Source organism: Balaenoptera ricei, chromosome 7 (genome assembly GCF_028023285.1).
Source record: "Balaenoptera ricei isolate mBalRic1 chromosome 7, mBalRic1.hap2, whole genome shotgun sequence".
NCBI lineage: Eukaryota > Metazoa > Chordata > Mammalia > Artiodactyla > Balaenopteridae > Balaenoptera > Balaenoptera ricei.
The window spans coordinates 81627212-81651619 of record NC_082645.1 but is presented as its reverse complement, the minus strand read 5'-3'; positions in this window follow the sequence as shown (position 1 = coordinate 81651619).

The window sequence follows — 24408 nt, the reverse complement described above, 5'->3', positions numbered from 1 at the left end:
CACAGTCAGGTCCTGAGCATTCTGCCCAGGTGACCAGGTGTACCAGCATGGTAAGGCTGGCCCCTGCCACAAGTTCCCCTTATTGCTCTCCCCTGACAGTGACCTCATGACATTCAAATGCACTAATGAGATCCCCTCATGCCTTCTCTTGCCTACTCCACCCTGGGACCCAATAAAGGCACTTGCCCGCAGGCCCTCGTTCTCTCTTGGCTCCCCACCTGCTTGGATGAACTTGCTCTTTGGTGCTCCCTCCTGTGTCACCCCCCTCTTGGAGTACAGCGACTGTGTCTCTGGGACCTGAGAGTATAATAAACTTTGTTTTTTTCCTTCTCCTCTGTCTCCTCTTGTGGTCACACTTGACTGACCACCTTATAAAAGAATATAAAACACATAGGTCCCAAGCAATTTAAAAATCCCTCGTGGCTTTTCATTCTGCCCTCTGGGTTTAACATTTTACCCTTGGAGTCATCCTTCCTTTTTCATAAAAGGTAGCGCCTGTTTACAGCTGGGTAGCTTTATCAGTCTGTTTCTTGCCTGAAGAATTTTGGAGATCTGACAGTCTTCTCGCATTTTGTACTTTCTGTCTCTTTTAGTCCAAACTTACAGGGTTTCTGCTGGTGTAAAATTGTCAAGAACCTAACAACATCATGGTTTTAGCTCAACGAGACCCATGCCTGACTTCTAACCTACAGGGCTGTCAGATCATAAATTTGTGTTGTTTTAAGCCACTAAGTTTTTGGTAATTCATTACTGCAGCAATAGAAAACTATTACAAATGGATTTAGTGATATGGAGGTCATTGGTGATATTGATAAAGGCTATTTCAAGGAAAGGAGAAATGGAAGGCTGTTTAGAAGGGATTCAAAAGAGAAAGAGAGAAGAACAATTAGAGAGAGTGCATACAGACCATCCTTGAGTTTTCCTACATACGTCATACTTTCTTACCTCTGCTTTAGTTCATTACCTTCCTTGACTGGCTTGTACTTCCTACCCTAATTCCACTCCATTTTTGTGCTTAATTCCTATCACTAAACCCTCCCTTACTCTCTCAGTCTAGATTAGCTCTCTCTCTTTGGGTTCCTATCACCTGGACACTTATTACATTGTAGGATATAAACTCTCCCCCACTAAACTCCTTTGTATGCTCAGAACTGAGCAGAGCACTTAACTGGAGCTGATGTCAATAAATGCTTATTGAATTAATAATTATTTTGGGGGCTCTTGCACCTTGATAAATTAAGCAGTTATAAAGTATACCTATTTCTCTATGAATTTTATTATTTCTATTCTTTAGGTACAGTTCAGTAGTTAAGCTTCTAGCCAAATACTTGGTTAGGTAAGCAAAAAGATTAACCAACAGAAAAAATACCTATCAAATTTCAATCAAATTCTAGCTCAGCACATAAAATCTATTTGCTTAGGTGAAAGCTCTTTCCCAGGGAAATATTTGTAGATCATTATCCTTAGTTTCACAAGTAAATTTCCAGGTAAGTCCCAAGTTATGGCTTTCCTTGGAAAAAAAAAAATTTATAAAACTGAATATGAAGCTATTTAAATTTCAGGAAAGAGGATGCTAGGAAATGCTATAAACATTTGAAAGCTTAAACACACTTGCATTGAAAACTTAAACACACACAGACATAGGAACTAGAAACTTAAACCGATTACGATAATCAGGAAGCAGAATTTACCCAAATAAACAGAAACCATGATTTTAGTTTTAAAGTGTTGTTATAGAAGTTTACTTCCTTGAACTTTTAAGCTTTCTCACTTGTTCCTCTCAATTCCCTATACTTCCTCTCGGCAATGCACCCCTTCAGTAGACAAAATATCCTGTGGCTTCAGAAACCACATTGTTCAGTTAATTTTTCCTGCCCTCTCACCATGCAGCAATTCCCACACTTTGTCTTTTTATTATCTGATAGGCACTGAAACTTGCTTTGAGTAAGCAGCACCATCTTACATAATGAGGAGTCTTTCATCTTGCAACTACACCCCTTTGAAGCAACCTGGAACAAGGAAGAAAACAAGCAGTGTTTCTGAACAGCCTGGAACACAGTCACAAACACCAGACTCTATAATTCAAAGAATTATTCTTGGAGAGTGCCTTAGGCCCATCCCTAAGGTCTTTTTACTTTGACATAGTCCATTTATCAATATATCCTGAGAACATTAATGACTAATGTCATAAAACAATAAGCAATATTAATGATATGATGATCTTGAGTAATAAGTACAAGTTAACTCGTGTTCTGTAAATTAGAATAAATTATAACAGGAAGTAGGCAGTTCATCTCTGGAAGAGTGCCATCCAAAATGGTTGAAATAGAAGAAGTTTGAGCACTTAAGAAATGGGATTTATTCGTTTACAAAATATATTTTTGTGGAACACATCATTTTCTAATAATGCAGAGCAAATTTTTCATTTGATTCACCAGCAGTACCTTGTCATTTTAAATTTACTTTACTTTTAAAATTAAATGTGTTTGTGCAACAGTTTGGAGATAACTGAAGAAATCTCAGGGCATCATGAAACCTACTGGGGTCCACATGATGCAATGGCTATAGAAAGAAAGTCTGGCGATTGAGTCAAAATTAGCCTAAGTGACTGAATCCAGATAGCTTGGGTTCCACTTATTGCTCTGCCATTGTTGAGCTGTGTGAACATTTGAACTACATTACTGTACCCTGCCTTAGTTTCCTCATTTGTGAAAAGAGGATAATAAATGTAGCTGCTTCTTACTGTAGGACAGAAAGTAAAACAAAATGAATTCTACTTGTTATAACTTTTTCTGTATATTTTTAGTTTTATCAGTCAGGAACACATCCATTAGGGGCATGGAGAGAAATCAGAGATGATTACAAAATCTTAGCACTGGAAGGGAACTTAAAACTTATTCAGTGAAAGGAATCTAGAAACTATCTAATACAACTTTCACCTAATGTAGGAATCGTTTCTCAAATTCCCTGATAGTCATTTAACATCTGCATGGAAAATTCGTGGAAAGGAGCTAACTCTTTTAGGCGCCTTTTTTTTTTTTGTGGCATGGCTCTGCTGGCTGCATCCATTCACTCTAGTCTACCCTTAGAGCAACAGAGAATAAAAATATTCACCCTTTATGGAGTGCAGGCAGAGTTCCAGGTAAGGTACTATATACCTTACATGAATCTTTGCTATAACCTTATAATCCTTATAATAACCTTACAGAATTGATATTCTTAGAGATTAAAAAATTGAGGCACAGCAGGCCAAAGATCTTTTCTGAGGTCACATAGTTAATATGTTTTAAAATGATGAAGTATTCTTATGAGTAATAGCCCTCTAAAATATTTGAAAATATGTATTAATTTACTGTAAGCTCTCTTTCCTACAGAAAGCAATTTCTCAACTATTCCTTATATGATATGAGGAGTGCATTTCCTATTTGTCACCTTTCCATGAATACTTAAAAATTTTTAATATTGCTCTTTTTCAAAAAAAATTTTATTTATTTTTGGCTGCGTTGGGTCTTCATTGTTGCACGCGAGTTTTCTCTAGTCGTGGAGAGCGGGGGCTACTCTTTGTTGGGGTGCGTGGGCTTCTCATTGCGGTGGCTTCTCTTGTTGCAGAGCATGGGCTCTAGGCTGCACAGGCTTCAGTAGTTATGGCGTGAGGGCTCAGTAGTTGTGGCTTGTGGGCTCTAGAGTGCAGGCTCAGTAGTTGTGGCACACAGGCTTAGTTGCTCCAAGGCATGTGGGATCTTCCTGGACCAGGAATCGAACCCATGTCCCCTGCACTGGCAGGTGGATTCTTAACCACTGTGCCACCAGGGAAGTCTCTAATATTGCTCTAAAATGTGACACCCAGGCATGAATATTCTTCTCCACATAGATATTACCTATCCTGATTTGACTGTTACTGTATTATACAACCTAAGACTTTTTTTTTTTTTGCAGCTGTATCAAATTGTTGACTAATGTGCAACTAAAGCTTCTAGGTTTTTTTCCCCTTAATAAAAATGCTATCAAGCCTGATCTCTCCCATCTCATACACATGATGCAGGGGGTTTGTTTGTTCATTAGTTTGTTTTTTATTCATAGCATATCTGTTAATTTTATTTTATGGGTTTCATCTCAGTGTTCTGCCTTGTCAAGATCATTTAGAATCTTAATTGTGTCATCCAACACATTAGCTCTGCCTTTCAACTTAGTGTTATTTGCAAATTTTATAACATCCTTTCCATGCCTTCATCCAGGCTGTTGATAAAAATATTGAATAGGAAAGGGGTAAAGTTATAATTCTGTAGCATGCTACCAGAGACATTTTAGTTAATGATGTTCCATCTAAATGAATAATAGTCTAGCAATAAAACATGCAGCTTTTAAAATAGTATTTATAGTTTCAAAACCTTAAGTTTATTATATAATGCATCATTGTGATCTACTCCAGTCATCATCGCTATCCAACCAGGTAGACAGAGCAATTAGATTCAAGAACAACAGGCAAAAGGGGTAAGTGCCTGCTGTGTGCTGGGATTTTAGGAGCTTTGGAAAGGCACCCCCAGGTTTCTCCTCATTCAATTCATGACCATAATGAGTTCAAAGGAACTTTATTCTTGTGACTTAAGTACAATAGGTGTTTGTGAGCTATTAAAAATGACAATCTTTTGTGTCTTTTCATCATAGCACTTATCACCATACTATTATGTTCTACTTACTATCTTCTTTATTTTCTATCCCGCCATAGGGCAGGAATTATTTTTTCTGTTTGCTCACTGTTATTTTCTAGAACCAAACCACATGGTCGATGCTTATAGTAGATTCTCAAAAACCTCTAAATAAGTGAATAAAAATCTTTAAGGTTTATAGGTCTAAGTTTTGCATAAATGTGTTTTAGAGCTTACAGAGCAAGTTTTGATCAATTCAACTTTATCAAGTCAGTGAATGTCTGTGGACCAAATAAATGTGAGCTCTCTGATACTGACCTCTGCCCTCACCCCTTGTGTCCTCTGTCACCCTTCCTTTTACTGACCCAGCATGTAGGGAGCATGTTCTCCCACTTTCCTAACGCTTTCTCCCAGTGGCCCAGGTCTAAGGCTGGCTCTCTACTCTAGTCCCAATTTAAGTTTGTCTTCCAGTGATCAGTCTAGTCTTATAGCTTTCCTGAAATGAAAAACATCTTGCTTGAGGCAGATGCTGAGAGCCTGCCTGCAGTTTCCATTATTGTTCATTTGCATTCTTTGCTGCTTAGATTCTCCCATTATCCGCTTAGATTCCTTAATAGGGATGCACATCTCCTTCACTTTGTATCTCAATATGCTGCTTGCCCATAGCTTCACTGCAGATGCCGTAAGCTCCCAGGCCAAAATGTAGATGCCTTAAGCTCTGGGCTCAGTTGGGTCTGACCAAGCCCTTGTCCCTCTCATTAACTGCCCTATTTCATATTCATCTGCAATGATCTCAACATATTGCAGACAGGGACAGAGTGGGAGGAAACATGAGGTCATTGATAGCTGGAAGATAAGACATTTAAAAGCCAACTATGCCTACCACTTGGTTTTGCACAGAAGGCCCCTACTTATATTATTACTAAAATAGTTTGTATATGTACTCTTTTGAATATGATCAGGAAGTAAAATACATGTAAAGCACCAAAAGAATTTTTTTCTTTTTTTAGGCTGGAGAAAGAGAAGTAACCTAATTATTGTTTTCAACTACATGACGGATTGTGTCCATCTGTTTTTGTCCTCCACCAGGAATAGAACTGGAGGAAACAGACTTAATCTGTAGCCTGAGTTTTGTAGTTTAAACAGAAAGGAAAATTTCCTGACAGTGAGTTGTGGATTATGGAATTTGTTTCTTCTGAGATTTAGTTTTCCATCTGGTTAGAATAGTTTGATGCAGTTGTCTGTCTCCAAAGGTAGCAGAAGTGGGTGTACGTGGCGGTTAAATGACCTCTCAAACATTCTTATTCCTAAGAATTTATGATTAAGTTAAAAAAAAACTGCAATGGCTTTATGGTTTCCTAACATTTTTAATGTAGGATAATATTATAATTTATTGGGGGAGTACATTTAAAAATAACTTCAAAATCAATGTTCAGCCACTTCTAGAGTGTCAGAGGGCAGATCTTTGAATTTTGAAAAGATTGAACATGGTTTACCAAAATGTATTTCTGGGTTTGCCCTAGATGAAGTTGTTATTTATTCAGTTATGTTTTATTTCTAAAATTGAGTTTGAATTTGGCAATATTTCATGTGTAAGTATTTAGGTTAGACAATATCAATGACAGTGACCTTAATGCCCAGCATCTTTGCCCATGAGTAGAAAGAAAAGCTTTATGATAGATAATGGTAATAGAAATAAAAACAACCCAGTGACTGAATTATACAATAAGGTTATTTAAAACATATGATATAGTTAGAGAATAACTGAACTAGAAATAAATGACAATAGAGGAAGGAAGCTGAGATTCAAAGTGACCTCAGGGTTACTCTAGACATCTATATAAACATCAAAGTATTGAAAATCTGCTAAACTCACATATGGCACCTGCATAAAAGCAATGGTCTCAAAAATAAGTGCAAACTGTTAAAAATGTGAACTTTTGAATCTTGATAGAAAATGTGAAATGTTAAAGACTTATAATTAAAGAAGAGACTTTAGATAGTAGGTGAAGTTCTGATAACCACACTAACTTGCATTAAGATATCTGTGTGCCTTTCAAGTTAGAAGATGGCTGCTATATTTACTTTCTTGATTGTATTTGAAATTCAATTTACACAAATGGAAAAAGACCAATTTAATTTATACCAACAACCATGTTTTAATGATTTAATTAACACATTTTAATTAAAAATTTTTGAAAGAATTCTAAAATTATGCTAAAGAGACTGATATTTTTATAATTTAGAAAATGTGAATTAATCTTCAGGTTAGATTATTCTTTCTTAGATATACAAAGGAATGCAAAGCCTCTTTAGACATATCTAGAACAGGTGACATTGTTAGGGATTTTACTGGGGTGATGTTTTCCCTTCTTCTTAGCTTTGTTTTAAAAAGGAAAGTGATTCAGGAATGTGTCAGTCAGGGCATGTAGAATATCTTCCTGAAGAATAGAAATTAAAGTTTGAGAAATCTTTCAGGTATTACACACATGTTAAAAAAAATCTCTAAGAGTTTCACAATTCCAGGCAGCACTGGGGAGTTGCAGGTACAAGTCACAAATCATATGTGACTGAAGCTCATGTCCTGTGCCTATTCCCACCATAACTCTCACCATTTTTTCAGTACAAGTAGCAAATTGAGAGGATGTGGCATATACTTTGGAATAGGACATTCTGGATTTGTATGTGATTAGAAAGTTTTAAGGATACAATTGTAAGGAGTCCTACTTCATGTGTTTGAAAATTGAATGGTTTGGGTGAGGAACTCAAACTGAGAAATCATTCTCTATCATTGAAAAATAATCTTATGAAGTCATATGTAAATACGCTAACAAAGGTAGATTTTAGCTAGAAAAAGATGAGGTAAGAAAGAGTTTTGAGAATGAATCTATTACAAGACCCATTATTATATAAACTCTTAAAACTAGAAAAAGCTGTGAAGATTTTAATACCTTCTGGCATACTGCTAGTTGTCCCCCTTACAAAATCTATTTTTTTCTTCTTCATGGGCACATGGTCACACACAACCTTACCCAGCCTCCTTTGCTGCAAATGCCATATGACAAATTTCCTTGCCAGGGAATGTGAGGGAAAGTGATGTGTGCAACTTTGCCCTCACTTACTTGCTCTGAGTTTATCCCCTTTTCATGTCCTGTGAGCTGGAACGTGGACATGCTCAAGACCCTGCTTGACCCCAAGATGAGGACTATGTCCGAGGGCATGGTAGAGCCACAAGGTAAAAAGAAATGGACCCATGATAACTGAATGGAATGCAACCACCCTACCAAGCTGGCCATTCACCTTGGAAGGTGTGTGAGAGAGAAAAATACCTACTTTTTAGACCCACTGTATTTAGGAGTCTCTTGAATACAGAAACTTATTTATCATCTAACTTATAATACTTTATAGCCAAATATTTCAAACCAAGAAAAAATATGAGGGTGAGATGCTAAATCATTTTGATGATGAGGATGATAATGAGGATTAATAAGAAAGGCTTTAAGTTATACTCATGTTTATATTTTTATCTCTTTACTCCTTTTTCCATCCTATTCACTGTCTGCAGGAGACCAGTCTGTATGGATTATAGAAACAGACTTTCTTGCCCTTTGGTTTCTGGTTGGGTTTAATCAATAGGGAGTCTTGGCAAAGGGTCAGAGGTATGTGAATGAGGTCAAGGTATTTACATCCCTGGCTCCTTCCATGTAAGGGTGCCTTTGGCTGTTTTCATTAGTCAAACTGAAGGCAACTTGCTTCTTTCAAGGCAGCCTCCCCTACACAATTCTCTCCTCTTTTACAGTAACTGCTCCCTCTCCTGTCCCTTTGAAGTTAATAAACCTAGGTTACAGAACCATCCTTTGTGGCTCCTCTTACTCTGTCAACACCTTTATGAATAGTCTCTTTGTAATTAAACTCTCCCTGAATTATCTTGAGTGCTCCATCTGTTTCCTGTTGGGAACCTAACTAAAACACTATTTGTGTATCGTTCTTTTAAGTATAATGTTATCTGAATGCTAGGAAATTATTTGTGATCAGCTTGAAATTGTTTTATTTTTATGAAGACATTATTATAATTGAATGGAAATCGGAGGGAAAGCATGAAATTTACATTCTAGGTAGCTAAACCTACATAACTACAATCATTTTATAGTGAAAACCTGACTTAGAGTCTTGTTTCCTTTCTGTAGAAGAAGACTACTTAAATTACAGAGTGCTTGGGAAAAACCAACCAACCAAACAAACAAAAACAAAGACTTCTAGGGAATAGCACTGAAACTAGTCTATTCTAGGAAGTGATAGCTCATGTCCCTTCATGGCTCACAGAGGCTGGCAGTAGAAATAGTATCCTCAGGAAACTGGTTGTATATCTTGGTCCTTAAATGCTGTGGAAAAACAAACAGTTGTGCAGTGGGTTTTATCAGCCATTAACATTGGATTAGTCAAGATTCTTTCATTTTGAAAAGAGACTAAACCCAATTAGACAATTAGATTGTTGATTAGGTTTAACAAAAAGTTATTTTTTTGCTTAAGTAACTGGGAAGTCCAAGGATCAATGTCTAAGACATCATGGGGACTAGACATTCCTTCTTTCTGATTTCTTCTCTCTGGTTTGTTCTGGGTACTGACTTCATTCTGAGGCAGGGTTCTTCTGTACGTGAGGAAGGTGGCTGCTGACAGTCTTCTTAACAAAATATGCATATTTATGGCCTGTGATCCCATGGAAATAGAGCCCCTTTCCCTTTCAGAGTTCACAACATCAGATCTCACGGAGGGACTGTGATTGGCTCCACCTGGTTCAAGTTTCCAGTTCACGACTGTGTGGATGGGAGATGTCATACTAGCTTGGCTCATGTTACTAGTCTTGTGGTCAAGAAGGACCAAGTAAAATGATTGACAGCCCTCTAGAATTATGAAATTGAGGAAGACTAGGCATCTTAAAGTCAAACATCTCTTTTATAATCACTCAAGAAATGAGGTTGAATGTTTTTCAAATGTTTGGTAGAAAAGTTAATGTTCTTGGGCATCTAATTGCAGTAACAGCAGGCTTGGTAATTTTGACCAACCTTGCCCCTCAAGAAAATTAAAATGCTGAATAAAATAGATAAAAATTTTTCCTTAAAAGCATCAAATAGCTAATACGTGAAGGAGAAGTTTCTGAACCAAAATCCCAGAAAAAGTGTGGATTCAGAGAAGCAAGAGCAGCACTTGAAACAGCTTTTGCTCAAAGGATGTTTGTTATTCTCTTGGAAGTGTTACCGACCAGGGTTCTTGGCCTTCCCTAATCAACAGAAATTGATAGGAAACCAGAGAAGAAATTCAGGCAAGCCTTTATTGGGGCTCCTGCTGCAGCAGGAGGGAGTGAAAACAAGTAACAGGTTCCCTTGCTTACTCCCCGAGTGGAGGGGAGCTGGTTCCTTATATGGGGTGAGAGTAGGGGCGGGTCCAGGGATCAGGCTGGAGGGATGGTTTGCCCACCCCTTTGGTAGAGGTATGTGTAGGGGGCATGTGCAGTATCCTGCTTTTGCTCCTGGTACCCTGTTTTTGCTCTTGGCTCTTCAGAAGTGGCAGTTGGGTTTTTGTCTTTTTGTATCTTGTTGTCCATAATTTGCCCCAACTGTGCATGCATGCTATTTTCAGTCCCTTGTAGTTTCTTTGTATTTTGTTGCTCGAGGAGACATTTGTCCAGATGCAAGCACTGCAGCAAAAGGTTCCAGGTCTCAGGTCCCAGCCTGTCTCAGAAGCATCTTTGAAACTGGGTTTGATTAAAGGTTAGCTTGTTTTAGCTTCATGAGTTGAGGACCATTCCTAAGTAAATTTTCTGATTGTCTCTCCATAAACACACACACACAAATACCCACCCACACACACCCTTTACTGGGACCTAAGGGATGAAACCCTAAGGATGAAGTTCAACACATTTCAAATGACAAGAATCATACAGTTTGTGTTTTTGGACAATGATAGAAATTTATAACAAACAGACAACCAGAGAAGCCACAAGTGTTTTGTAAGTTAACAATATGTGTTTATATATAAATCATAGATTAAAGAGGATTTCAAAAGAAATTAGAAAGTATTTTGAATCAAACAATTTGTGCGTGCTAATTATCAAATATGTAGGACTCTGGTAAAGATGTTTTAGAGAGAAATTTATAGCCATGAATATATATCATAAAAAGAATACAGTCTGAAAACCTATAAGCCAAGCAAACAGCTCAAGAAATTAGGGGAAAAAACCCAGCAAAGATAACTAAAGCAAGTAGAAGAAAATAATAAAGATAGGAGCAGAAATTAATAAAATAAGAACCAAACATAAGTTGATTTTTTAAAAAGGCTAATAAAACTGATATAATAATCTTTTGGCTGTGAATGACAAAAGAACAGACATACAGTCAGGTTTTTTTTTCTCAAAAAATAAGATCTTAAGATTAATTTTTATGCCTATTTTAGTATTGTCTTCTTAAGAATCACAACTCTTTTAGGTGTTTTGGGGAATTACCGCCTTTCTAATTGAGTCTGAGAATCACATGTGTATGTGTAGGTGGTTGTTCAATGATGGAAACAATAGTTATACCTTGAAAATATATATATATATTTTCTTACACACACATATATATGCTTACATGTGCCTTTACTATATACCTTTATATATGTATATAGAACTACGTATGTGTGTATAGGTATGTATGTATATGTGTGTGTGTATGCCTTTTCCCTTAAAAAGAATGAAAAACTTTACCTAACATACATCTCTGATTTCTAACTCATTCTTACCATATTGAGTCAGTCTTTTAGAGTTTATATAACTCCCTATTTTTTTTCCTCCTTAAAATTTTTTTAAAAATTGTGGTAAAATATACAGAACATGAAATGTATTATCTTAACCTTTTTTAAGTATACAGTTTAGTAGTAATGAGAACTACCTTCACATTGTTGTGCAACCAATCTCCAAAACTTTTTTCAGCTTGCAAAACTGAAACTCTATACCCATTTAAAAACTCCCATTCCCCACTTCCCCCAGCCCTTGGCAACCACCATTCTACTTTCTGGCTCCATAAATTTGATTTCTCTGGTGCCCCATATAAGTGGAGTCAAACAATATTTATCTTTTTCTGACTTGCTTATTTTGCTTAGTATAATGTTCTCAAGGCTCATCCATGTTGTAATATGCGTTAGAATTTCCTTCCTTTTTAAGGCTGAATAATATTCCATTGTGTGTATATACCACCTTTTGTTTATACATTCATCCACTGATGGACAGTTGGGTTACCTCCACCTTTTGGCTATTGTGAATAATGCTGTTATAAACAAGAATGTACAAACATCTCTTTGTGATCTCTTGTAATTCTTTGGGATAAATACCCAGAAGTGGGATTGCTGGATCATATGATAATTCTATTTTTAATTTTGAGGGGCTGCCATGCTGTTTTCCATAGAGGCTGAACCATTTTACATTCCCACCAACAGAGTACAAGGGTTGCAATTTCTCTATATCCTTGTCAACATTTGTTATTTTCTGTCTTTCTGATAGTAGCTGTCTTAATGGATGTGAGGTTATAGTTAGGTTTTATGTCTACAGATTGAGATTGGGGCATGTGCCATTTATTGGTTGGTTTCAGAGTTTGTAAAAATATTTTCAGTTAGACTACTTTCCAAGGTAGTCTCATAAGCTTCCTTCCATGCTTCTCTTTCTAATGCATTTTTCTTATTGTCTAAACAGCTGTAATGTTATAAAATTGTTGAAAAGTCCCCACTTCTAATGTTTTCTTTCTCTCTTCTCCCCAACCATGAATCTACCAGGAAACTCAACTCAAACTTACCATAACAAAATTAAAATCATTATATCTGTCTATCTATCTATCACCCCCTCCCCACAAGCACACATAAACATACTACATAGATTAATAGTGGGCACAAGGATGGTTCCCTCAAAGCAAAAATAAGTTGGTATTATCATAGGGAGGGGCAGATGTTTAATGGGATACAAAATCAACTGAAGTCTACCGTACAACATCTCCTGTTTAGAGAGATTTTCTTTATTCTCCACTGTCTTAATCACTTACCCTTTTTAAATATTTGAAGATGAAAATGAATGACATTTTCCATAGGTAAAAAGATTTAAAAATTGATATTGCATTACAGGCTTTCTAGAAATCTACTCCTGAGAACAGGGATGTAGAATGGCTTGTGGAAGAATTGTCTACTCATTCTCCTTTGTTATCTGACAATGGAAAGGATACAAGATGACCTTTATACCAAATTCCACTTAATAGAGAATGATGCCATAGTAAAAGTATGATATAGAGTATAAAGGCTTGGAAGTTTTTCAGTGGACCAATCTAACTCTGAAGGGTGTTAAAAATGGATATCTTTTTTATTTCTTTCAACAAAATACTGAAAGTAATTTTCCACTTTCACATGCCTAGTTAAGGAGAGAGTAAAGCAAATTAAAGTCTCAAAGCTTCAGTTACCCTTCTCTATAGGAACTACTGAAGAAGGGCACAAGTGGAATTTTTAAGGGACATCTCTTTTCCCAGTGTTGAATTCTGTGAAATGAAGCAATTAAGTGATGTGGTTAATTCTATTTCCTTAAAAAATTGTCCCATTGGTTTGCTCCCATTTCCTAATATAAAAAATACCCCAGAAATAAGGCGCTACAGAGCCTGTTCTTTACTTAAGAGAAGTGCTGTTTGTCAACAAAAAACTCGACTTTTTCTTTGGGGAGTTTTCAAACATCAGAAACTTTGGTTATAGGGTACCGCTTCACACCAAAATTTTTTGATGGTTTAAAATTCTTGAGAACAGGTTTAGGAATTTTGACCTTACTAGTTATTTCAAAGTGGATACAGAAGAGAGATAAGCTATTATAAAATTGTATTTTCTACTCAAAGTATCTGAAAAGCAGTATTTAAAACTTTTCTGCAATTTGAAATAAGCGAGGTGGCTAATGTTTCAGATACATGAGGGACTGTCACATGTGTGGGCATATTTCCAGCACATTTCTGGAGGACAAGCTGTAGAGCATTAAAGAGTCCGGTGGATAACATGGAAGTGAAACAGAAGATGTAAAGATGGAATGGTGCACAAACTTCTATTTTTACCCTACATGAAAACTGCACATCTGTAAGCCAATTTTCTAGAGATTAATAGAATATAGCTCCTAACCTTGAGCTGTCCAAGGAGGGACAGGATAAGATTATTACTGAATGGTTGGAAAAAAACAAATTCATAAACACCAGATTAAATGTAATTGGAAACAAGGTGAAAAGTTCAATACTTTTTTCTTAAAGGGTTTTCTCAGGAAAGATCTGGGAAATTCTGAAAAAAAGTCTTTCCCAAAATTTTGTAAGGTTGAAGAGAGAAATGCAGACAGTGGTGAAAGCAGTTGGGCTTGGGGAGAGGGGAGAAAAAACAGGCCTGACAGCCCCGTGCACCCAAGATTTAGATAACAGGGAATTATTTTTTATGAGGTTTCCTTTGAAGGAACAAGTACATGAAGGACCAGTGAACATTCTTTCACAATTTGCTTTTGACTCTCTTAGAAAAGAAATGGAAAGGCAGATTAGGAGTTTTGATATAGCTTTTTTTTTTTTAATAAATGTCATAACTTTCCACAACTTTACATGTTTTTTGGCTTAATTGGTCTCTCATTTTATTTCCACGATTCAAAGAAAATAAAAATGACCAGCACAAAAACAGATTGATATTTTTCCATTTAGAGGTTATTCATTCGGGGCTTCCCTGGTGGCACAGTGGTTAAGAATCCACCTGCCAATGCAGGGGACACGGGTTCGAGCCCTGGTCTGGGAAGATCCCACATGCCGCGGAGCAACTAAACCCGTGCGCCACAACAACTGAGCCTGCGCTCTAGAGCCCGTGAGCCACAACTACTGAGCCTGCGACCCACAACTACTGAAGCCTGCGTGCCTAGAGCCCGTGCTCTGCAACAAGAGAAGCCACCGCAATGAGAAGCCTGTGCACTGCAACAAAGAGTAGCCTCCACTCGCAACTAGAGAAAGCCCCCGTGCAGCAACGAAGACCCAACGTAGCCAAAAATAAATAAATAAATTTATTTTTTTTAAAAAGAAGTTATTCATTCACAGAAAAAGAGAGAGAAAAAAGCCTCTTTAAAAAGTCTCCAATGAAGTATTCAGATGATGCTGTTCAAGAAAATGTCATATCTTACCGTTACCCACACATCATAATGATTTCCTCACAGGATGATCCTAGTATTTAACACTAACAATTACATCGCTTTCACTCAACCCGTAAATTTATTTTGTGGACTGCCTGAGGTAGTAAGAACTGTGTGGAAGGTCATTTTTGAGCTCTATCTAGGGCTGTCCGTTGAATTATTTTTACTTCATTTCCTAAAATTTCAGAATGTGGATGAAGTGGTCAAGTCATTCAAATTCACTGAGGAGTAAGTTGGCATTGATACGTTATTTATATAAGTCAAATGAAGTCTTGCAGCTCCTTACTGAAAAACTGTTCATCAGGGGTAGAACTTAAGAAGCTCTAGTAAATCCACTTTACCACAGTAATCTCTTCTGAAAACCAGCCTTATGCTAAAAGACTACATAGTTGTGTGGAATTTAAGAAGCCCCAGTTCCTTCACTGAACACAGAATCTCTCTTCTGAAACTGAGGAGAGTGCTTCATACTGGAAAGGAGCTCAGTTTTGATTCTAGGAACTTGTATTTGAATAAACAAGTTAAAATTATTTATAATCAGTCTGCTCAGTCTAGTGTTACACAAAGTGGCTTTAGCTTTTTTTTTTTTTCGTTTCTGATGTAGTTGTACATTTTGGCATACATTATATAAAATGCAAAACAATAAAACCATGTATCTTCTGATTTCTCTGCTCTTTTTTTTTTTTTAGTAGTTATAGCTTCCTAAGGTTAAATGACAATTAGGGATTAAAGGTGATAGAATTAATGTAGGCAAGTTTTATTTTCCACCTGGGTTTAGCAGAGATCAAAGAAGATGAATGTCCAGCCATTAGAAAGCAATTAAAAAGCATTGCATCACACGGGGAGTTTTTGCTCTTGTTTCTCCATGTGTAACTCCAAGAACTCTTCACCCTTTTCCTCCCTCTTGTTCCTATCTTATCTCAACCTCTTCTCAAAAGCTCAGTGTAAAGAGTTTTTTATTTAGTTCTTCATTTTGGCTTGGAAACTCTTTTTGGTGGACAGTTCTGTTGCCTCCTAAGGGAGAGGTGAGAGGAAGAACTGAGGAATGGTCAGGAGCAACTCATTTTTTGGTCTTCACTAGATGATTGACAGTGGTCTACTGTTTGTCTGGTTACCTTGTCTACTTGAACTAATCAGAGTTCCATTGGTGGTTATTTTGTTATCTGGAGTCTTAACCTCCCTGTTTCTTTAACCAGCTTTTAATACTAAAACAAACAACAAATTTTAAGTGTAAAAACTTAGAGAGGCTCTAATGATTTTTTTCCTAACTAATATCCTAGTATATACTATCTATCCAGCCCCCTAATATATAGTTGTTTTTGTTTTCAAGAGTTAATTGAGAATCATCAAAATTGATTGGCATCTAGTCTATTAATGGTTAAGATCAATCTTAGGGAATATAGGTATAATTGATCTCTGGTGCCTCTCCATCCAGTTTTGATTCTGAGTCGTCCTTTTATTTCTCTTAGCACTCCTTCTAGGTGCTCAGTACAGTCTTCAGCCTTTTCAAAGGCCATACCCCAGTTCCTACCCTTTCTCAGACACTGGTATTTTTCTTTTTTTAACATCTTTACAATGGTGTGTTAGTTTCTGCTTTGTAACAAAGTGAATCAGCTATACATATACATATATCCCCATATCTCCTCCCTCTTGCGCCTCCCTCCCTCCCACCCTCCCTATCCCACCCCTCTAGGTGGTCACAAAGCACCGAGCTGATCTCCCTGTGCTATGCGGCTGCTTCCCACTAGCTCTCTATTTTACGTTTGGTAGTGTATATAAGTCCATGCCACTCTCTCACTTCGTCCCAGCTTACGCTTCCCCCTCCTCGTGTCCTCAAGTCCATTCTCTACGTCTGCGCCTTTATTCCTGTCCTACCCCTAGGTTCCTCAAAACCAATTTTTTTTTTTTAGATTCCATATATATGTGTTAGCATACGATATTTGTTTTTCTCTTTCTGACTTACTTCACTCTGTATGACAGACTCTAGGTCCATCCACCTCACTACACATAACTCAATTTCATTTCTTTTTATGGCTGAATAATATTCCATTGTATATATGTGCCACATCTTCTTTATCCATTCATCTGTCTATGGACACTTAGGTTGCTTCCATGTCCTGGCTATTGCAAACAGAGCTGCAATGAACATTGTGGTGCATGACTCTTTTTGAATTATGGTTTTCTCGGGGTATATGCCCAGTAGTAGTGATTGCTGGGTCGTATGGTAGTTCTATTTTTAGTTTTGTGAGGAACCTCCATACTGTTCTCCATAGTGGCTGTATCAATTTACATTCCCACCAACAGTGCAAGAGTGTTCCCTCTTCTCCACACCCTCTCCAGCATTTATTGTTTGTAGATTTTTTGATGATGGCCATTCTGACTGGTGTGAGGTGATACCTCATTGTGACACTGGTATTTTTCTTCAACAGTATTTCTTCCTTCCTTCCTTCCTTTCTTTCTCTCTCTCTCTCTTCCTTCCTTCCTTCTTTCTTTCTTTCTTCCTTTTTTTTTTTTTCCTGTGCCAAGCCGCATGTGGGATCTTAGTACCCTGCCAGGGATTGAACCCGTGCCCTCTACAGTGAGAGGGTAGACTCTTAACCACTGGACCACCAGGGAAGTCCCTCAACAGTATTTCTGAAAGTTCTTTATATCTTTCCAGACTTTCTCCTTTGTCATCAAAGTTTTGTTCATAAAATACCTTTATCTTAGTATGTTAGAGTCCTATCAAGTTACTGGTAAATCTAATCAACAAATTTAAACCAAAATGCTAAAGGCTGATATAATAAAATAGTTTATCTTTATATTTTGATATAAAGGAGTTAGCATTTTGTGAATTTCAGGCCTCTGCCAGAGCTAAAGAGAAAAATATTTTTAGATGAGATTTCTTCTATTAGAGCTAATTAGCTCATCTCCATCTTCAAGAGAACAACAGAGAGGGGAAAATGCCCTGGGAACAGCCCAAAGTGTACCTGACAGACTTTACCCTCAGTGACTTCTACATATTTCACAGGTAATTCTCTCTCACCACTGCCTTCCCTCTCCCATCTCCTTGGAGGCTTCAAAACCTTCTGCATATCATGATTAGGACATTATGGGTGGCATTCCATGGGGAATATTCCTCTTCTATTTTGAATGTTTTTATGCTATGTCAATGACTATGGCCAAGTCCTTGGAAGGGCTGGAATGTAGTATTTCATATATGGAATTTTCTTTTGTAAATATACCAGATCAGGATGACATAGATTAACTGGTAGTCTTAATAAACAGTTTTCAGTTCTTCACTTACAATTTTAGATGAAAGTCTTCTTCTTAAAACTGTGAATAGGCCAGGAACTTAATCTGTTTAACTTGTCCATATAGCAGTCCCCATTATGACTAAGTTTCAGAAAGTGTTTAAAATATACTACTTGAGGGAGAGACTAAGAAATCATTATTTTTGTACCTGATTTTGTATTTTATACTTTAAAGAACTGTGATCTTTGTGTTGTGAGCACTGGTAACTTAAATATTGCTTCATTATTATTTTTGACCTTATTATAAAATCTAGGTTTACACTAGAGCAACAATTGAATAATCTTCACCTTTGGGAACACAGACATAAATAAAACAATTTCTGTTAACGTAAAATTCATGTTGTATTAATTTGCCACATGGTTTTTGATAATAAACAAAGGCTGACTAGTTCCTGATCTCAAAGTAGTAGTTACCATGCTCCTCAAAAAAAGTAAACTGAACACTGTTATTTGCATGTTTTATAACTTAAAATTTTTATTTTTCCATAACGCAGTGAATGAAATTCAGCCATCACTTACCCAAGTCTATTGCCTGGGGGCTTAGAACATTCTTGATATTTAGCAAGCAAGATAACTAAACTAAAACTCTGGCTTATGAATAATGAAACAGACAAATCTACTCCCTCTGGTGAAATGGAAATATATACTGTACACCTTTCCAAATATTTATTTGTCCATTTTACTCACTCACCCATAGGATTAAGTTTCCCCTCTCCTCCTCTCTTTTTAAATGGAAATGACTAGGCAGTGGTCCCAGTTGAAAAACATATTTTCAGAAGCACTAAGGTTTTTATTCCATTTGTAAGCATTATTGACTGTTTGCAATTATATATGTTTTTTAATTAAAAAGTGAAAAATATATGGTAATGATGGTGGCCAGGCATCTATAATGGGGGAATATTCCCAAATTAAAGCTTCCTTTCCGGGGCTTCCCTGGTGGCGCAGTGGTTGAGAATCTGCCTGCCAATGCAGGGGACACGGGTTCTAGCCCTGGTCTGGGAGGATCCCACATGCCGCGGAGCAACTAGGCCCGTGAGCCATAACTACTGAGCCTGCGCGTCTGGAGCCTGTGCTCCGCAACAAGAGAGGCCGCGACAGTGAGAGGCCTGCGCACCGCGATGAAGAGTGGCCCCCACTCGCCGCGACTAGAGAAAGCCCTTGCACAGAAACTAAGACCCAACACAGCTAAAAATAAAATAAATAAATAAATTTTAGATTAAAAAAAAAAAAAAGCTTCCTTTCCTATTCAGAAAGTGACCTAGAAACTAGGATATCTGGACTCACCAGCCTCAGGGAGGGTCACAAGATACAAGTTATCTCTGAAGTTTGAAGTTTGTCTTTATGTTCTATGAACAAGTCCCAGCCTGGAGGCTATGTCTGATTTATGGGCTTGGCTTGGTTCCACCTGTCACAGAGGTATCCTGGGGAAGCTAAGGCAGCAGCTAAGCCATGAGTCCCCCAAAGGCTCACTGTAACCAGCTGATTTGGAATCCCTTTTCTTGCTTGCGTTTCCTGTTGCATTCATTATTATTGAGAGTCATGATTCTGGCAGCCACTTTATCTGAAAAGGCAGCCTTTCAGATCTTTTTATTATTTCTTATCAGTTTGTACCTCTTCTGGCTGCGGTAGTTACACTTCATAGCATTTAAGTTCAGCTCATTTTGAAATACTGTGATTATGATTGTATGACTATATTATGAATACACTTCCTTTTGTATAGTCTTCTTAATATTTGAATATCTGAAGTAAAGGGATGAATTCAGAAACTGAATTTCTCTTTCAGGTTTATTTTTTCTACTTGACAAATTGGTAGCTACTCTAGAATGGCTTTAAGCTAGAGCACTTAATTCTTTTTCTGCCTTGGTCAAGGTGGGGTCCAAGGCCTTTAATAGGGTTAGCTGAAAGAGTGATGCTGCATAGTCCATCACTGGCGAGGGGAGAAAAGAGGTTTTTTTAAAGCTATTCCTGATCTTAATAGCATAGCATCATTATTTTATTTAGAAGAATTCCCAGAGCTTAGCCATATTCAAATATAATAGTATTGTTGGCTATATGCTAAGTGTGTTAAGTATATTATTTCATTTAGTATTACCTAAGTAGTAGTTTATAATTGTTACCATTTTTACAGATGGGGTTTTTGAAACACAGAAAGGTTTACTAACCTGCCTAAAGGTCACATAGCTTATAAGACGTAGAGCCAATAATTGACCTCAGAACTCCGACCCTATATCACATTCTCTTAACCACTGTGGCAATTACTGATAGCACCCAAAGACAAAAGAAAATGAATTAAACCGTTGTACCATTCTTTCCTCCATGATTTGTCCTAGCTTCATTATACAATAACTAGTTTAGAAACAGCAAGAAATATGCACCTCAGTGATTCTAAAATGCACCCCCCTGACACACACATATTTTAACACATCTCTTAAATTGGAGTGTATATAATAATCATTGAGATTTTACAATTACTAACCACCAGGTGGTTGTCATTACCTTAACCAATTTATTTTGCTTATATTATCCTTTTTTACTTTTGCTTATATTTTCCTATTTATGCAACAGAGTGATATATTAAAGAAAATCAATGTCAAAATAAGACTAAAAGAGATCTTTCTCTAAATGTAAAATAAAATTTTTAAATGATGGGAAAGCAACTTGACAATTGTCAGTGCAGTGTTTTCTTTCTTACTGGGACATAAAAAGGTGTTTAACAACATCTTAGATTCAGTAAAGTATAGTATGTGTTATGTCTATACAAGGGCCATGCAGCCTATTAGTATTAAGAAAAAAAAGCGCCAGTACTACATTTTTTATTGTGCCTGTTAAGTTGTAAATTTCTTGCCAGTTGTATCATTTCTATAACTCTATATCATTCAGTGTAGTGCCAGGCAAGTGATAGATACTGAATAAATCTATGTTGAGTTGAGTGAGACTGGTTTTCTTGTGTCCCCTCTAAGGGAAATTCGAAACAAGAATTCCCGAAATATTTTAAGCAGTGTCAGCATCATTGTAATTATTGTAGAACCTCCTATGATGATGAGCTTCTTGAAATATCATGCTAATTTTAATGTATTCATTATAAAGAGTGGTGGCCTCCTAGAAAGGGCACAGTTTAGGAAGTTGGGAGGTTTTAATTTTAATCCTGCCACAACCTTCCAATGACATCTTAGGTAAATCATTTAACCACATCCTGAGCCATATATAAGAATAATAATTAACAGTTATCACAGCTATGGTACACAGTCAAAGTCACTGTGATTCTAAGTGAAATTATAAATGCAAAATCATTCTAAAAGCTTTAGAAAATGCTCACAATATATAAAATGCATCTTTGTAAAATAAGATTGTCTTAATTTAGTGTGCTTGAAGTTTTCAAGAGAGTTCCAATCAGAACCAGGAGCCCCAGCTTGCTATGAACATCAACAGGACAGAGACTGTCCTACTCATTTTCTTCTAGACAATGTTCTTGGCATGGTAGGCATTCAGGATTTAATGAAGGACTAAGTGAACACAGAGGCAGAACAAATACCTACAGTAGATTTAACGGAATATCCATAGATTTTATTCTCATACAACAGCATAATCCTTTGAAAAGGAATGTGGAACAAAGTTAGAGGTCGACATTGTTAAGGATTACATGCTACTTCAAAAAGTCTTGCCCCTGTATCCTCAATCTAATATACTTGAAATCTCTGGACAGAAATGATAATATCTTTGTATAACAAGAAAATTTTCTTCTGGAAATTATGCAGATTTCCATACCAATAGTCACTATATAGCCAATAAGTTTTGGAAACTGGATTCTTATTAACATTTTTTTTTTTTTTACAAATACCAATAACTGCAGATAGAATTTTCATGTTTAAAAATTTTATCATAGCAGATTTGCTCATCAACCCAGAAAGATATGCTTTTCTCCTGAAATATGACTTGGACACTTGAAACACATGTTTTAAATCATGCATACAAGCCCATTTCTCTTAAGGGTGTGAGCACAATTAACAAAGGTAAAGTATATCTTTTTTTAAAAAAAAGGAAAACAGACTTGAGTTAGGCATATGACACAGTGCCACTTGGTGGCACTCTTTACTTGTTTAAGGAAGCTTTGATACTAAGAAAAAATGTGTTTATAATAAAGGAAAGTGACATCCAGGGAGAATTTCAAGTCTAATTTTAGACACAGCATTCAGGTGTTTTGGTATTCTGATAGCCTGGATTAGCCGGTTTCTGGAGCTTGCCAGTGTACTGGTAGGTCTAAGGAATGCCACTCAGGTTATGAAATGCATCAGGTTTGCATATAATGATGTTTTTCCTCTGTAAAATTTAGCATATTAGATTTACCTCTTTGATTTTCTTTTGTCTCCTTTCTGGAAGACATGGTTTTAAAAGCCTGACCAATATATAGATAGTGAATACACATAATGAATGATTTTCCAAAAGAAGATCCTTCTTTTAAGAAGAAATACTAACTTGGATCAGTTAAAATTCAGCAAGGTAATGGATGACAACCTTTTGGTTACTGGATAGCTAAGCCTTATTTATAAATAAGATTTAGAAAAAAGGTAGTCAAGCAACAGCTGTCATAAGCCAGTTTATTCATTAAAGAACATTTTTTAGGTATGCAAATTGGGGTAAATGTACACACATAATACTGAATGGTATGGGATTGTCATTAAGTCAGTCAGAATGCAAACTGGCCAACTGTCACACTTTCACATAATCAGCCACCATTCCAAAGGTTTAATTTGACATCAATCATTTTAATAGAACATTAAGAAGAAATTATATTAGAATATTGTCACTGGGATACATGGGAATAGAAATTTCTGACTCAGTCTGTCTTACTTTTGCTATGTATAAAAATACTCAATGCTAACCATTTTTCAACATTTGGGGTAGGGGGTGGAAATCATTAAAGACCCACCTCTATCTTCATTACAGGCACAGTGCCTGGGCAACAGTCCCAGCCTCCAGCATAAAGAACCTCCCAGAGCGTAGCGCATTAGTGAGTACAGTTCAGCTTTTTCAGCTGGGGCATCAATCACATTCAGAATAGTTTTATCAGGTCCCCACTCAAGCCCCTCAATTATGAAAATCTGTCCAATGCAGAACTAGCATGCCATTGCATTAGAAATACATTTAGACAAGCTCATTGACACTAAGATACTCTGTCTCTACTTTAATAGATGAAGTTCATTGAGAAGCAGCCACACATTTTAGGACATAGTTTCTCCAAGTGTAGCCTGAGAATGAATGTGCTTCCAAATTCCAGATAATTGCTAAAATGCACATTTCTAGGCCCTCCTGAAGGAATGGGGGTTAGCAGGGATATCACTATTTTAAACAAGCTTTCTGGGTGATTCTTACGCTTACTAAAGTTTGAGAACCACCATTTGGTGAGGGACGACTATTGTGACTATTTAAACATCCCAAACATAATTTCTTTTTTCAGTGTTTGCCACTGTTCATCTTAACAGTGGGAAGGTTTTTACTTTTGATCACTCTAGGGTTCTTTGGAAGCAGGGATTGGGATTTAGAAATTTAGAGTATATCAACTATCACAGAAGCAGATAAGCTTAGAACTTAAACTACAGAGGAGTATTCTGCTTGAATTTTTGTTTTTTCAGAAATATACCATTTCCACAAATATTACTTGTCTCCTATATAAATATTCAAGGATAATACTTAGGGATGGTATTTTTCCACAGGAACTAACATTTGTTGATCTACTCTGCAATAGATTCTTTATATTTTAATATCCTAATTAATCTAAAATTGTCTTCTTCAATCTCTTATTCATCTATTACAAAATAATGTCAACAGATCATCATTTAAGCCTGTGAAGGTAGTGATAGGGCTGTTTTGCTCACTGTTAATCAGGTTTCCTCAGAGACATTTGACTTACTATTGTTGAAATGCACTTTGGAGACTTCAGAGAATCTCTGCAAACATCTTTAACTGTGTCTTTTTCTGTTTTGAAAATCTTGTATCATATGGGGTATTTTTAGATACTTCCACAGGCTGTGCTCTTATATTCCATTCTTTGAGCTCACTATAATAAACTATGTCCTTGAGCCAAAAGTCCAGTCATGTACTTCACCTTTAGGTTTTTCCACCATAATATTTCTTCAACTAGTGTAGAAAGTTTACATAACTGAATAGGTATGCTTTGTATGCTAAATATGCTAAAATAGTCAAAAGGGACACATAATTGTGAATAACAGAATCCAATTTTAAGTCTTATTTTTTAATTCTATATTTTTAGGAGGATATT